Source organism: Mauremys mutica, unplaced genomic scaffold (genome assembly GCF_020497125.1).
Source record: "Mauremys mutica isolate MM-2020 ecotype Southern unplaced genomic scaffold, ASM2049712v1 Super-Scaffold_100101, whole genome shotgun sequence".
Lineage (NCBI taxonomy): Eukaryota > Metazoa > Chordata > Testudines > Geoemydidae > Mauremys > Mauremys mutica.
Window position 1 is genome coordinate 1818248 of NW_025423268.1, and position 14738 is coordinate 1832985.

General features: G+C 55.7%; 3 non-coding genes across 3 annotated transcripts; 2 read left to right on the forward strand and 1 right to left on the reverse strand.

Moving 5' to 3' along the window:
* Nucleotides 1-6905: 6905 nt before the first annotated feature.
* On the forward strand, nucleotides 6906-7069 carry LOC123359188. The gene has a single exon (XR_006575836.1). It is a non-coding gene; the product is annotated as a U1 spliceosomal RNA (small nuclear RNA).
* Nucleotides 7070-8982: 1913 nt separating this feature from the next.
* On the reverse strand, nucleotides 8983-9098 carry LOC123359186. Its single transcript, XR_006575834.1, has one exon. It is a non-coding gene; the product is annotated as a U5 spliceosomal RNA (small nuclear RNA).
* Nucleotides 9099-12782: 3684 nt separating this feature from the next.
* LOC123359175 lies at nucleotides 12783-12946 on the forward strand. The gene has a single exon (XR_006575828.1). It is a non-coding gene; the product is annotated as a U1 spliceosomal RNA (small nuclear RNA).
* The last annotated feature ends 1792 nt before the right edge of the window (nucleotides 12947-14738 follow it).

Sequence of the window (14738 nt, forward strand, 5' to 3'; positions counted from 1 at the left end):
TGGGGATACCAAGGTGCATTGTGGGAATGTGGGATTTAGAGAGCCCAGAGTGGATGGGTGGGGGCGGGTTGGAGGACCCCTCAGTGGCTGAAAAGGGGAACCCGGCAGGTTTGGGGGTAGCAGAGATTGGAGATGAAGAACCTCACACCCTGGGGATGGACTAGGGGAGTGGGGGGGATGGGAAAGTGGGGGGGGCCCAGCAATGGAGAAATGGGCTGGAATCAATTAGGGGCGGGGCGATGAGGGGGAGGAGGAGGTCGGGGGCGGGGCGATGAGGACGGGGGGTGCGAAGGGAAAGGCCGGGCAGAGCAGACAGGGTGGGGGAGGGGACGCCGGGGGCGGGGCTGGTGGGAGGGTCACAGCAGGGGGGGGACACTGCAGGGGCAGGTTGGGGGGGGCTGAGGGGCCCCGCGGCCCCAGGCTGCCGCTTGTGGGGCTGCTCCCAGGCAGCTCAGCCCCCCCCCCCCGCTGCTGCCCCACAGGCCCAGCTGGGGGGGGGGTGAAGCCCTTTCACTCCGCGCTGCCTCTGCCCTGTGCCCCCCCCCCCGGATCCCACGCGGGATTCGAATCCCAACGGCCGCAGCGCGCGCCCGGGGGGGGGGCAGCGAAGCCTCTGGGCGAGGAAACCGGGGCCTCCCCCCACGCGCCGAGTCTCTGTCCCGCGCTCTCTCCGCCAATCAGGGAGCGGGGAGGGACCCGGCGAAGTGACGAGTTACGGCCCCTCCTCCAATAGAGGCCGCGTGTGAGAGAGAGAGAGAGAACTACGCTTCCCAGTGTGCACCGGGAGGGGGCGCGTTGTCTGAGCAAATTGTCCGTCACTTCCGCTCTGAGACGAGCCAGGAACTACAACTCCCAGCCTGCCCCGGGGCGCCTCCGTCCTCTCCAGCCCAGGTGAGGGCGGGTCCCTGGGTCAACCTGACACCTCCCCCGCCAATGCAACTCCTCATCCCTGCCCCGCCCCCCAGAGAGCCCCGGCCCCGCCTGCTTCTCCCTTGGCCTCGTCTTTCCCCACTCGGGGGCGGGGCTGGGAGCCAGGACTCCTGGGTTCTCCCCCCAGCTCTGGGAGGGGAGTGGGGGAGGGGTTTGGGTTCCTGCTGCCCTCGCGGCGACCAGCAGAGCGCCCCCTGCAGCTTGCCGACACTCCAACCAGGTGCTGGGTGTGCTGGTGTCTGCAGCCCCCCCAGTTCCAGCCCCTCTGCCCAGGCAGCTCCCCCAGCCTGACACACACACCCAGCCCCTGCACCCGCCCCACCCCAGGGCTCCTCAGCCCAGAGGGGAGCCCCCCGGCTGAGTGGGGCAGCAGAACCCCCTGAAATTACCTTGGGACCAGCATGATCTGCCCCCGCCCTGCATGTATTTGGAGTGAGTCAGTTTCCCTGTCCCAACATGTGTCCTGCCATGTGTCCCTTCTCCTCCCCAGTTCCCTCCAAACCACCCCATTTCCACTGCACCCTGGGCTGGGTCTCTGCCAACCCCCCTTCTCCCCTCCTGCCCCCAATATCTCCCTGCCCCTGCAGGTCTATAGGGCTGGATCCCTCCTTCCCCCCTTCTCCCCTCATGTCCTGCCTCTGGGGGCCTATGGAGATGGGTGTCTTCTCTGCCATCCCCTCTCCTGCCCCCCCATATCCCGCTGCCTCTATGGGGCTGGGTCTCTCCCCCCTCCATCCCTTCCGCTGCCCCCAATATCACTCTGGGGCTCTGTGGGGCTAGGGCTGGGTCTCTCTCCCTGCCCCTGTGCTCCCCCCCTGCACAGCATGTCCTGGGAGTGACTCAGATTCCCTGGACCAACATTTCACACACCCCACCTCCACCCGACATGTCTCCCTCCACCCCACCCCACCCCATTTCTCCTGCACCCCAGGCTGGGTCTCTGCCAACCCCCCTTCTCCCCTCCTGACCCCAAGATCCTCTGCCCCTGCAGGTCTATGGGGCTGGGTCTCTCCCTCCCCCCATCCCCTCATCCCTTCCCCCAATGTCTCCCTGCCCAGTCTGTCTATGGGGCTGGGTCTCTCCCTGAAGCCCCGCCCCCAGCGCGGGGCTCACAAACAATCCCCACCCGGCGGCTGTGACATGCGGTGACGTGCTCACTCCCCGCGGGCAACTCATTCACTCGAGACTAAAAGGACAGAAGGGGTCACGTGTCCATGGGCGGGGCTATGCAGATGAGCAGTGTCTGGCGGCAGGACAGGGAGCAGCGAGAGGAACCGAAGGAGCCCGGCGGAGAGAATTCTCTGCGTGTGGCCAGAATCCGGTGTGGGGAGTTCGTGCTGTGGGTGCCTGCGCCGGAGTCACTGCAGGGCAGTGATTGCTACTGAGCTGCATATTGACCAAAGGCGTGTGAATGGGGTGTGGTGCCTGGCGGGGAGCAGCTCCTGGTGAAAAGAAAGCAGCAGATCCTGTCCTAGCAGTGGTTTGTGGGGCTGGGTGGGGTTTTTTTTTTGCAACCATGAGTGGGATTGTTGTGGGTGGAACTAGACCCCCGCCCCCCTTCTCTGGTGGGGTGGGGCTTCTACTGTCTGCCTGGGGGAGGTCCATGATGTCACAGCCCATGGTGGAGGGGAGGTTGAATCATGTTTCTGAAGTGGGAAACCAACTTCCCCCGCTCCCACTCACTTTCCACTAGGAGGCTGGGCTTGGATTTCTAGGGAGGGAAGCACAAGAAAAAACAGTCTCCCCTATGGAACCCAGGAGTCCTAGCTCCCAGTCCTCCTGCTCTAGACCCCCTCCACTCCCAGGACCAGGGGTAGAACCCAGGGGTCCTGGTGCCCAGCCCCTCCTGCTCTGATCACTCAACCCCACTCCCCTCCCAGGGTGGTGCAGGGGTCACTGGGTCTGTGTCCCAGCTCTGCTAAGGGCCGTGAATGATTTTCCCAAGTGCTTCCTTCTGAATCCAGCACATCTGCCCCCCGCCCTGCCCGGTCACTGCCCACCCCCGTGTGGGGGCACCAGCACTGTGCCGGGTCGTGATGGGAAATTGTCCAAGCTGGCCCAGGAGAGACGTGTGTGTCCCTGCTGCTCCCTGCTGGTGGGGCTGAGCCACACTCTGTGTGTGTGTGTGTGTGGTGGCTTTGCAGGATTTTGTATCCTGCAGCAAGTGACACACACACACACACATTGACGCAGAAAGGGACTCACACAATCCCAAGAACACTCACACACAACACACCCAGAGGGGCATGCTAGCCCAACCCCCAAAGAGAGAAACAATCACACCCCCAGCCACACTCACAATCACACACACACACCAGAATATTCGCAATTGTGCTCAGAGACACAACCGCACACAGTTCACTCCCACTGCTCCCAACACAAGGACCTCCTACCCCACACAGCCTGTGCCGAGGCCTGTGGAACTCACTGCCACTGGACAGCTACCCATGAGAATGGACCTTTCCAGGAGACCAATAGACATCGCCATGGCGACAGAGGGGGCTGGGCTCCCAGGGTCTGACCCGGGCTGAGACTGGTTCTTACCTAGAGGGGTCTATCCAGCAGGGGGCAGCGTGACCCACACACAAACCCACCAGAAGCGCCTTTCTTAGCGGGTCTCCCAGGCCATCCCCCACCCTGCCCTGGTTGGGTAACAAAGGGGCAGTACGGACTCTGGGCTGTGTCACAACCCGGCCCCAGCCCCTCGCTCCCACACGCTGGTGAGTTGGGTTACTGCTGAGGGATTGCACAAGAGAGAGTCAGAGCCAGGGAGAGAACCCAGGAGTCCTGGCTCTTCCCCTGACACACACCCTAACCACTGGCTCCCACTCCCCTCCCAGGGCTGGAGATAGAACCCAGGAATTCTGACCACCAGCCCCCCTCCCATGCTCTGACCACTAGACCCCACACTCCCCTTTTAGTTTTTAGGCTCGCTGCCTCTTCTATCCACCCACCCCACCTGTCCATCCCTTTGCTGCAGGTTTCTGGGGTGTCACCCCTGCTCTGCATTCCCCCAGAGCAGCCCAAGGCTTTTCCTCCCCACAACCACACATCCTCTCCCCCTCGTGCTGGATCGTCTGCTTGGCCTCCTGCCCCCTCTCGGGGTGCACTGTGCGGTGTGGCTGGGGATTGTGCAATGGCCCAGCACCAGGCAACACAGAACGGACACCACATGCCCTGCCCCACCTCACCTGAGCTGCTCTCCAGGTGCATCGCAGCCCAGTGCCCCGCACCTTGGCACTCCTGCCCCACAGGGAGTGAGCTGCAGCCCCACCACACTCCGCAGAGTGGAGAAGGGTCAGGCCAGCCAGCCCTTGTAACATGGGGAAATCACCACCGGGGTCGACGGTATGGGGGCTGTGACATACAGAGAAACAGTTGTTGCGCCGAAAAAGGGCAGCAGAGCACACACACACACACACACACACACACAATTGCAAACATACACAAACACATGCATGAATGCAGCCACACACACTTGCTAATATACACAAACACCCACACAAATCCAGCCAACATCAACACAACTGCTAACAGATGCAAACACATCACAAATCCAGCCACATGAACACACACACTTGCACAGCCACAAACAAAACCCCCACAGCTGTAATAACACCCCCCACCCAACGCCTCACAGAAAACCACACAAACACATGCAGAAATCCATCTATCCACACACACACTCCATCCCTATTCTGTGCACACACCTTGAGTCACTGCGACAATGAATACGTCAATTGGATGGGGGGCCCAGCACCATGGCTATTCCCTTCCCCCCAGGGCTCACAGGGGGTGGTTTGGGGGGGCACAGGGGGCATGATCCAGTGCCAGCCAAGGGGGGGTTAGAGATGGGATGGGGGCCGTGGTTTCTGTACCACCCAGTTCCTGACACCGGCTCCTTCCAGGATTTGCATTTCTTGGTAGTTTTCACCCCATCATCGCTTCCTGCCCAGCCCCCTCCTGCTGTGCAAGGTGGTTCAGTGCGGGACGGGAAGAACCCAGGAGTCCTGGCTCCCAGCCCCACCTGTGCTAACGTACGAGACTCCACTCTAGCCCCAGCGCTGGGACTGGAACCTAGGAGTCCTGACACCCATCTTCCTTTTCTCTAACCACTAGACCCCACTCCTGCCCTTTTGGGAAGCCAGGACTCCTGGGTTCTGTCCCCAACTCTGGGAGCAGAGTGGGGTCTAGTGGTTAGAGCAGGAGGAGCCAGGAGTCCTGGGTTTTACTCTCACTGCTTCTGTGTGACACTGGGCCTCTGTTTCTTCTCCCACTTTTTGGGTGTGGAGCCTGTAAACTCTCTGGGGCATGGCCTGTCTCTCGCTGTGTCTGGGCAGCGCCTGGCCCAACGGGGGCCTTGATTCTGCCCCGGTGTCTGTAGGTGCTGCTGTTGTACAGATAAATAATCATGGTACTAGAAGCTGTGGCAGTGCATGAGTGCACCACCATTGCCGTGCAAGGGCTAAATGTGATTCTTATCCTTGTGACACACACACCCCCGTGCACCCTTTCTCCCCCACCCCGCCGGCTCCCTGATTCTCCACCCTGAGCCCCTTGTGCCACTGCCCTTGTCAACAGCAGCACAGAAAGCCCTAGTGCCAAAAGAAGATTGGGGGGGAAGCTTTGCAAAAATCGGTCACACCAATAGGAAACCAGCCCCAGCAGTTTGTGACATCACTTCCCAAAATTACACATACACACACACACACACACACACACAAACAACACCCTGCTCAAACCGCCCCCTTTGCCAATGCACCACCTCACCTCATCCAGGGATGTCTAGGTGGGAAGCTCCATGTGGAGCTGCCTGCCAGTTGCCAGTGCACTCAGCCTCACTTGGCAGGTAACAAAAGGGATCGAGTGGCCGTCCAGTTTCTGGAGAGTGGCTGACAACACCCGACCTTCTGCCCTGAGGAGAAACTGACGTGAGACAAGGCAGGGGAGGTCATTCTTGTATTGGACCAACTTCCGGTGGGGAGAGAGCGAGAGAGAGCGAGAGAGAAGCGAAATGCAAGCTGCACTCTTTCCCCAGCAGCAGGTGGGCCACGTCGTCTCTCTGATGGCCTGGCTTCCCGGGACGGGACCCGCTACAACTTAGACAATTTTTTACCTCAAGGTTCCCAAGACACAGACAAGGTTTTCATCTTGAGCCAAAAGACCAAAAACATCAAGACACTTGATCACGGCCTTGGATAGGCCAAGATTTAAAAGTTTATTAGAAAATATTTGAAAATGAACGATCCAGAGAGTTGAAACGTCAGATATTGGTCATCGGCTGTGACATACAGAGTATAGGGCAATTTTAGTTTTAAATGTTTATTAGAAAATGTTTAAGAATAGATAATACAGAGAGTTTGTAACATCAGTTACTGGTCATCAGGGGTAACATACAGAGTATAGGGGGATGCTAGTACTTTTGGTATTGGACAGCACATAACTTATACAGTGTGCAATGTCCCCAATGTGGGGTATACTGTGGGTGAGTTCAAGATACAGTCAGCAAGCAGTGAGGGTACATCACACATACAACAGTTAAAGACAGTCATAGGTATAAATAAGCAAGCCAGGTAATGGGGATAGAATGACCGTCACATGGCAAAGTTAAGGTCTGTCGCACTCGATCTGAGCACTACACCCCATCTGAGCTCAAAGAGCTGAGCACGCAAGAGCGGCGGCCCGGGCGGGCAGGGGGAGGGGCCCGAGCGGAGGGGCGGAGCCGCGTGAGCAGGTATGCAGATCTGTGTGCGAGCAGAGCATCGTGGGAGCGGACGCATGCTGCCAGGCAGGGCCCGACTTTGGCACCGGGAGCTCGGCGTGGGGAAGGGACGGTCTCCGGGGGCCGCGTCGGGGCAGCTGTCGGCAGTGGGGGCCGGTGTGGGCGAGGCCGGCGGTGGGGGCGCGGCGGTCCGCCCCGTGTGTTACAAGTGTGGGGCGAGCGATGGCGGGCGGCGGCCGGGCAGTAGAAGCTCATATTTACCTGGCAGGGGAGATACCATGATCATGAAGGTGGTTTTCCCAGAGTAAGGGTCATCCATTGTACTGTGGGTGTGCTGACCCCTGCGATTTCCCCAAATGCAGGAAACTCAACTGCATAATTTGTGATAGTGGGGGACTGTGTTCGCGCTCTCCCCTGGTGATTGGTTTGAACAACAGACAACCGATAGTGGGCTGTTTAGGCTTAGTGCACTGCAAAGCAGATTCTCAGGAAAACAGTTGTTAGTCTGGGCCTTTGGGAGTGCTCTTTTCCACAGGCCCTGTACTTCTAGGTATCTTTATCACACATTCCTCCTTGTAAGCAAAGCTCAGCTCTGAAACTTTACTTGGGTCTTATAAGGCTCTTTCTGTGTTCTTGGCTTTCCCTGGTCTTTTGCAGCTGATCTGCTCTTGGGGGGCTTGGACCGGTGCCTTCCTTGGCTCTAAGGGGAGCTGCCTGCCTGTTCTGCTTCTTTCCCTGCTTGTAGCTTCTTGCCCAGCCCTTCTTCTCGGGCTCTTCCTCCTTTGATGGGAGGACGGCCTGTCCAAAACGCCTGTCCCACCTGGTCTCCTCGTCCAACAGGCAGCCTCGCCCCCTGCCCTGGGGCCGCTTTGGCTTTCGCTGTCTGTTCCTGTCTCTGTGCTACGGAGACTAGGCTGTCACAACCCCGTGCTGGAGGAGGACTTTCCGTCGCTTGAGGCCCACCCACCGCCTCCCCGAATGCCCTTAGCTACGCTGGGGGTTAGGGCGGCGTGGCCGCGTCGCCCAGGAGCGGGTTTTCCCTTTTGCACACCTCTGACGGACGGAGCTGTTTTGACTTAACTGTTCAGCACGCACCGACCCTCGGGCCTGGGCTGCACGGGGAACGTAAATCGGCGCGGCTACATCAGTCCGCGCCTTGGTCGGAAGAATTCTTCCGTCGACCTAGCTCCCGCGTTTCGGGGAGGTGGATGGCCGGCACCAACGAGGAAAACCCTCTCCAGGACCCTTCTCCGGGAACAGTGCCCTTCCGTTTGGGGAGATTATGCTGCTTTAAAAAAAAGAAATTGTTTAACTGCCTTTCTCTGAGGCAGGGTTGACTTTGTATTGCTTCCCTCGTGGCTCCTTATAGCAGTTGCGTTCTGAAATCTTTAGGCTTTGACTTCATTTATGATGAAATCTTGCTGTAACTTTATTCTAATTTTCAATGAGTAACTAGACCTGAGCTGTTTGGTGTGTTAGGGGAGGATTGTTTAAAAACCTGGGATTCCACTTTCGGCTGCCTTTCCATTACATTTTCTCTGAAAGCCCACCGAAAGCCTCCACTTCCCACATAACTCTCTCAAACCTGCAGTCATCAGGCATACAGAAGATGCTTACAGTTTCACTCCATACGAGTCCAGTTCCTTGCTGTTTCCTGTCTAACCACTGCACACATATGGTATCCCCTCCCTACCCGGAGCTGCTTCCTGGCTTTTGCGCTCAGGACAGGAAAACGAGAATGGAGAGGTAAGCTGTGCAGGGAACTCTTCCTCAGCTCGCACTCCACCCCCCAAGGGCCTTTCGAGGTCTTCTACGGACTTCAGGTTTCATTTGATTTCCAAGGTTTATGGGCTCATTAATTAGCCATCTCTCCTAATGCAGGGATCCTATGGGTCAGACCAAAGATCGATGGCCCAAAAGAGCTAAGAAACAGAAATAAAGGTGAGCGCTAGGCGTTACATTCAGATGAGCATCCAGAATCTGACTGTGCCCTGGCATGTTCAATGCTGCCGAAAAGAAGGAGCTCATCAGGTCCCTCTGCTAGCACCCAAATCTGGTGGCTGGTCGGTCTGCTGGGAACTAAGGAAAAGGAAAAGAATTAAAGGAGTCAGGCAATAACAAGGAAATGAAGAGGTTTGTCCAATGGTTTCTGTCTGATTTACCGTCTTCCCCAGCTACCCGTCCAAGTTAAAGACCTAGCCCAGTAACCTGTCTGCTGACAGCGGCCAATGCCAGGTGCCCCATACTATATTTTCTTAATACTATAGAAAAGCTTCAGCCAGTGATACCAGCTCAAGGAGCACTCTTCTGTTTTTCTCACAGCAGGCAACAGCCTTGCCAAAGCAAAGCCTTAAAAAATTGGGTACAAACTCATAAACAATCCTCTCCACGGAAATCTTTAGTAAAAGGCGAAAGATTTATACGAACTGAAGAGAAAACAGAGTATGTAGAATATGCGGCAGAGGCGCTGCCGGGGCAACCGCCTACGCTCCCAAAAGTCAGGGTGATTACTCTCCCAGCCCGCTACACCGCTAGCTTTCAGAGGAAATGGAATTGAACCGATTGGCAGCCCGAGTTGGATCATCGAAACCGGGGACACAGGGAGCAAAACCAGCCCCTTGACCAGGGACTCGCTTCGCTGCACGCAATGCACTGTGGCTATGCAAATAAGATGCTCCGGCCATCTCCGGCGCTCAAAGGAGTCTTTTCTCCGGGCTGCCTCTGCTCCTTCCCCGGCTGGGCGGAGATTGGGATGGGGCAGCTGCTCTCCTGAGACAGTCCCGCTGATGCCCAGGCGCATGGAGGACGGAGCCCGGACGAGAAGCCAGAGGGCACTTGGCCCACAGCTAAAACCCGGAGCAAACGCACACACTTTGCAAAATAACGGGAGCCGGGATCTCGCACATGAGATTCTATCTGCCGGCCGGGGTGCGACCCCGCGTTGTACGGTACCTGCTGCTTGGTCTGCCTCTGCTGCAAAGTAGCTCGCCTCGCTCAGATCCTTGGGGTTCGCTGAGCTGCAGCTCACCTCGATACACGGGAACAGCTTCAAATCATGGAATATCAGGATTGGAAGGGACCTCAGGAGGTCATCTAGTCCAACCCAATCCCCAACTAAATCATCCCAGCCAGGGCTTTGTCAAGGCTGACCTTAAAAACCTCTCAGGAAGGAGATTCCACCACCTCCCTAGGGAACCCATTCCAGTGCTTCACCACCCTCCTAGTGAAAAAGGGTTTTCCTAAGATCCAACCTAAAGCTTCCCCACCGCAACTTGGCACCATTGCTCCTCGTTCTGTCATCTGGTGCCACTGAGAACAGTCTAGATCCATCCTCTTTGGAACCCCCTTTCAGGTAGTTGAAAGCAGCGATCAACTCCCCCCTCATTCTTCTCTTCTGCAGACTAAACAATCCCAGTTCCCTCAGCCTCTCCTCATAAGTCATGTGCTCCAGCCCCCTAATCACTTTTGTTGCCCTATGCTGGACTCTTTTCAGTTTTTCCACATCCTTCTTGCAGTGTGGGGCCCAAAACCGGACACGGTACTCCAGATGAGGCCTCACCAATGTCGAAGAGAAGGGAACGACCACATCCCTCGATCTGCTGGCAATGCCCCTACGTATACAGTCCACAATGCCGTTAGCCTTCTTGGCAACAAGGGCACGCTGTCGACTCATATCCAGCTTCTCGTCCACTGTAACCCCTAGGTCCTTTTCTGCAGAACTGCTGCCTAGCCATTCGGTCCCTAGTCTGGAGCAGTGCACGGGATTCTTCCGTCCTAAGTGCAGGACTGGGCACTTGTCCTTTTTGAACCTCATCAGGTTTCTTTCGGCCCAATCCTCCAATTTGTCGAGGTCCCTCTGTAGCCTATCCATACCCTCCAGCGTATCGACCGCTCCTCCCAGTTTAGCGTCATCTGCAAACTTGCTGAGAGTGCAGTCCACGCCATCCTCCAGATCCTTAACAAAGATATTGTACACAACCGGCCCCAGGATCGAGCCTTGGGGCACGCCGCTTGAGACCGGCTGCCAATTAGACGTGGAGCCATTGATCACTACCCGTTGAGCCCGAGGACCTAGCCATCTTATAGTCCACCTTATAGTCCATTCATCCAGCCCAAACTTCTTGAACTTGCCGACAAGAATACTGTGGGAGACCGTATCAAAAACTTTGCTAAAGTCAAGGAAGAACACATCCATTGCTTTCCCCTCATCCACAGACCCAGTTATCTCCTCACAGAAGGCAATTAGGTTAGTCAGGCGTGACTTGCCCTTGCTGAATCCATGCTGACCGCTCCTGATCACTTGCCTCTCCTCTAAGTGCTTCAGAATTGATTCCTTGAGGACCTGCTCCATGATTTTTCCAGGGACTGAGGTGAGGCTGACTGGCCTGTAGTTCCCCGGATCCTCCTTCTTTCTTCCCTCTTTTAAAGATGGGCACTACATTAGCCTTTTCCCAGTCATTTGGGACCTCCCTCAATGGCCATGAATTTTCAAAGATAATGACCAGTGGCTCTGCAATCACACCCACCAACTCCTTTAGCACCCTCGGATGCAGCGCATCCGGCCCCATGGATTTGTGCTCATCCAGCTTTTCTAAATAGTTCCGAAGCACTTCTTTCTCCACAGAGGGCTGGTCACCTCCTCTCCATGCTGTGCTGCCCAGAGCAGCAGCTGATTTTGTTCGTGAAGACAAAATCACGAAGGGGGAGGGTGGGGAAGCATTGAGTACATTAGCTTTTTCCACATCCTCTGTCACTAGGTCGCCTCCCTCATTCTGTAAGGGGCCCACACTTTCCTTGACTTTCTTCTTGTTGCTAACATCCCTGAAGAAACCCTTCTTGTTGTTACTCTTAACATCTCTTGCTAGCTGCAACTCCAAGCGTGAGTTGCCCTTCCTGATTTCACTCCTGCGTGCCTGAGCAATATTTTTATACTCCTCCCTGGTCATTTGTCCAATCTTCCACTTCTTCAAACGGCGCTGCCTGCCAGTGCACTCAGCCTCACTTGGCAGGTAACAAAAGGGATCGAGTGGCCGTCCAGTTTCTGGAGAGTGGCTGACAACACCCGACCTTCTGCTCCGAGGAGATACTGACGTGAGACAAGGCAGGGGAGGTCATTCTTGTATTGGACCAACTTCCGGTGGGGAGAGAGCGAGAGAGAGCGAGAAAGAAGCGAAATGCAAGCTGCACTCTTTCCCCAGCAGCAGGTGGGCCACGTCGTCTCTCTGATGGCCTGGCTTCCCGGGACAGGACCCGCTACAACTTAGATAATTTTTTACCTCAAGGTTCCCAAGACACAGACAAGGTTTTCATCTTGAGGCCAAAAGACCAAAAACATCAAGACACTTGATCACGGCCTTGGATAGGCCAAGATTTAAAAGTTTATTAGAAAATATTTGAAAATGAACGATACAGAGAGTTGAAACGTCAGATATTGGTCATCGGGGGTGACATACAAAGTATAGAGCGATTTTAGTTTTAAATGTTTATTAGAAAATGTTTAAAAATAGATAATACAGAGAGTTTGTAACATCAGTTACTGGTCATAAGGGGTGACATACAGAGTATAGGGGGATGCTAGTATTTCGGTATTGGACAGCACATATACAGTGTGCAATGTCCCCAATGTGGGGAATACTGTGGGTGAGTTCAAGATACAGTCAGCAAGCAGTGAGGGTACATCACCCATACAACAGTTAAAGACAGTCATAGGTATAAATAAGCAAGCCAGGTAATGGGGATAGAATGACCCTCAGATGGCAAAGTTAAGGTCTGTCGCACTCGATCTGAGCACTACACCCCATCTGAGCTCAAAGAGCTGAGCACGCAAAAGCGGCGGCCCGGGCGGGCAGGGGGAGGGGCCCGAGCGGAGGGGCGGAGCCGCGTGAGCGGGTATGCAGATCTGTGTGCGAGCAGAGCATTGTGGGAGCGGACGCAGGCTGCCAGGCAGGGCCTGACTTTGGCACCGGGAGCTCGGCGTGGGGAAGGGACGGTCTCCGGGGGCCGCGTCGGGGCAGCTGTCGGCAGTGGGGGCCGGTGTGGGCGAGGCCGGCGGTGGGGGCGCGGCGGTCCGCCCCGTGTGTGATAAGTGCGGGGCGAGCGAGGGCGAGCGGCGGCCGGGCAACAGGAACTCATACTTACTTGGCAGGGGAGATACTATGATCACAAAGGTGGTTTTCCCAGGGTGAGGCTCATCCATTGCACTGTGGGTGTGCTGACCCCTGCAATTTCCCCAAATGCGGGAAACTCAACTGCATAATTTGTGGTAGTGGGGGATTGTGTTCGCGCTCTCCCCTGGTGATTGGTTTGAACAACAGACAACTGACAGTGGGCTGTTTAGGCTTAGTGCACTGCAAAGCAGATTCTCAGGAAAGCAGTTGTTATTCTGGTCCTTTGGGAGTGCTCTTTTCCACAGGCTCTGTACTTCTAGGTATCTTTGTCACAGGTTCCTCCTTATAAGCAAAGTTCAGCTCTGAAACTTTACTTGGGTCTCTCTGTGTTCTTGGCTTTCCCTGGTCTTTTGCAGCTGATCTGCTCTCTAGTCTGCTTTTGGGGGGCTTGGACGGGTGCCTTCCTTGGCTCTAAGGGGAGCTGTCTGCCTGCCTGTTCTGCTTCTTTCCCTGCTTGTAGCTTCTTGCCCGGCCCTTCTTCTTGGGCTCTTCCTCCTTTGACGGGAGGACGGCCTGTCCAAAACGCCTGTCCCACCTGGTCTCCTCGTCCAACAGGCAGCCTCGCCCCCTGCCCTGGGGCCGCTTTGGCTTTCGCTGTCTGTTCCTGTCTCTTGGTGGCCACCCTGTCTGTGCTACGGAGACTAGGCTGTCACAACCCCATGCTGGAGGAGGGCTTTCCGTCGCTTGAGGCCCACCCACCGCTTCCCCGAATGCCCTTTAGCTACGCTGCGGGTTAGGGCGGCGTGGCCGTGTCGCCCAGGAGCGGGTTTTCCTTTTTGCACACTCTGACGGACGGAGCTGTTTTGACTTAACTGTTCAGCACGCACCGACCCTCGGGCCTGGGCTGCACGGGGAACGTAAATCGGCGCGGCTACATCAGTCCGCGCCTTGGTCGGAATAATTCTTCCGTCGACCTAGCTCCCGCCTTTCGGGGAGGTGGATAGCCGGCACCAACGAGGAAAACCCTCTCCAGGACCCTTCTCCGGGAACAGTGCCCTTCCGTTTGGGGAGATTATGCTGCTTTAAAAAAGAGAAATTGTTTAACTGCCTTTCTCTGAGGCAAGGTTGACTTTGTATTGCTTCCCTCATGGCTCCTTATAGCAGTTGTGTTCTGAAATCTTTAGGCTTTGTCTTCATTTATGATGAAATCTTCCTGTAACTTTATTCTAATTTTGAATGAGTAACTAGACCTGAGCTGTTTGGTGTGTTAGTGGAGGATTGTTTAAAAACCTGGGATTCCACTTTCTGCAGCCTTTCCATTACATTTCCTCTGAAAGCCCACCGAAAGCCTCCACTTCCCACATAACTCTCTCAAACCTGCAGTCATCAGGCATACAGAAGATGCTTACTGTTTCACTCCACACGAGTCCAGTTCCTCGCTGTTTACTGTCTAACCACTGCACACATATGGTATCCCCTCCCTACCCGGAGCTGCTTCCTGGCTTTTGCGCTCAGGACAGGAAAACGAGAATGGAGAGGTAAGCTGTGCAGGGAACTCTTCCTCAGCTCGCACTCCACCCCCCAAGGGCCTTTCGAGGTCTTCTACGGACTTCAGGTTTCATTTGATTTCCAAGGTTTATGGGCTCATTAATTAGCCATCTCTCCTAATGCAGGGATCCTATGGGTCAGACCAAAGATCGATGGCCCAAAAGAGCTAAGAAACAGAAATAAAGGTGAGCGCTAGGCGTTACATTCAGATGAGCATCCAGAATCTGACTGTGCCCTGGCATGTTCAACGCTGCCGAAAAGAAGGAGCTCGTCGGGTCCCTCTGCTAGCACCCAAATCTGGTGGCTAGTCGGTCTGCTGGGAACTAAGGAAAAGGAAAAGAATTAAAGGAGTCAGGCAATAACAAGGAAATGAAGAGGTTTGTCGAACGGGTTCTGTCTGATTTATCATCTTCCCAGCTACCCGTCCAAGT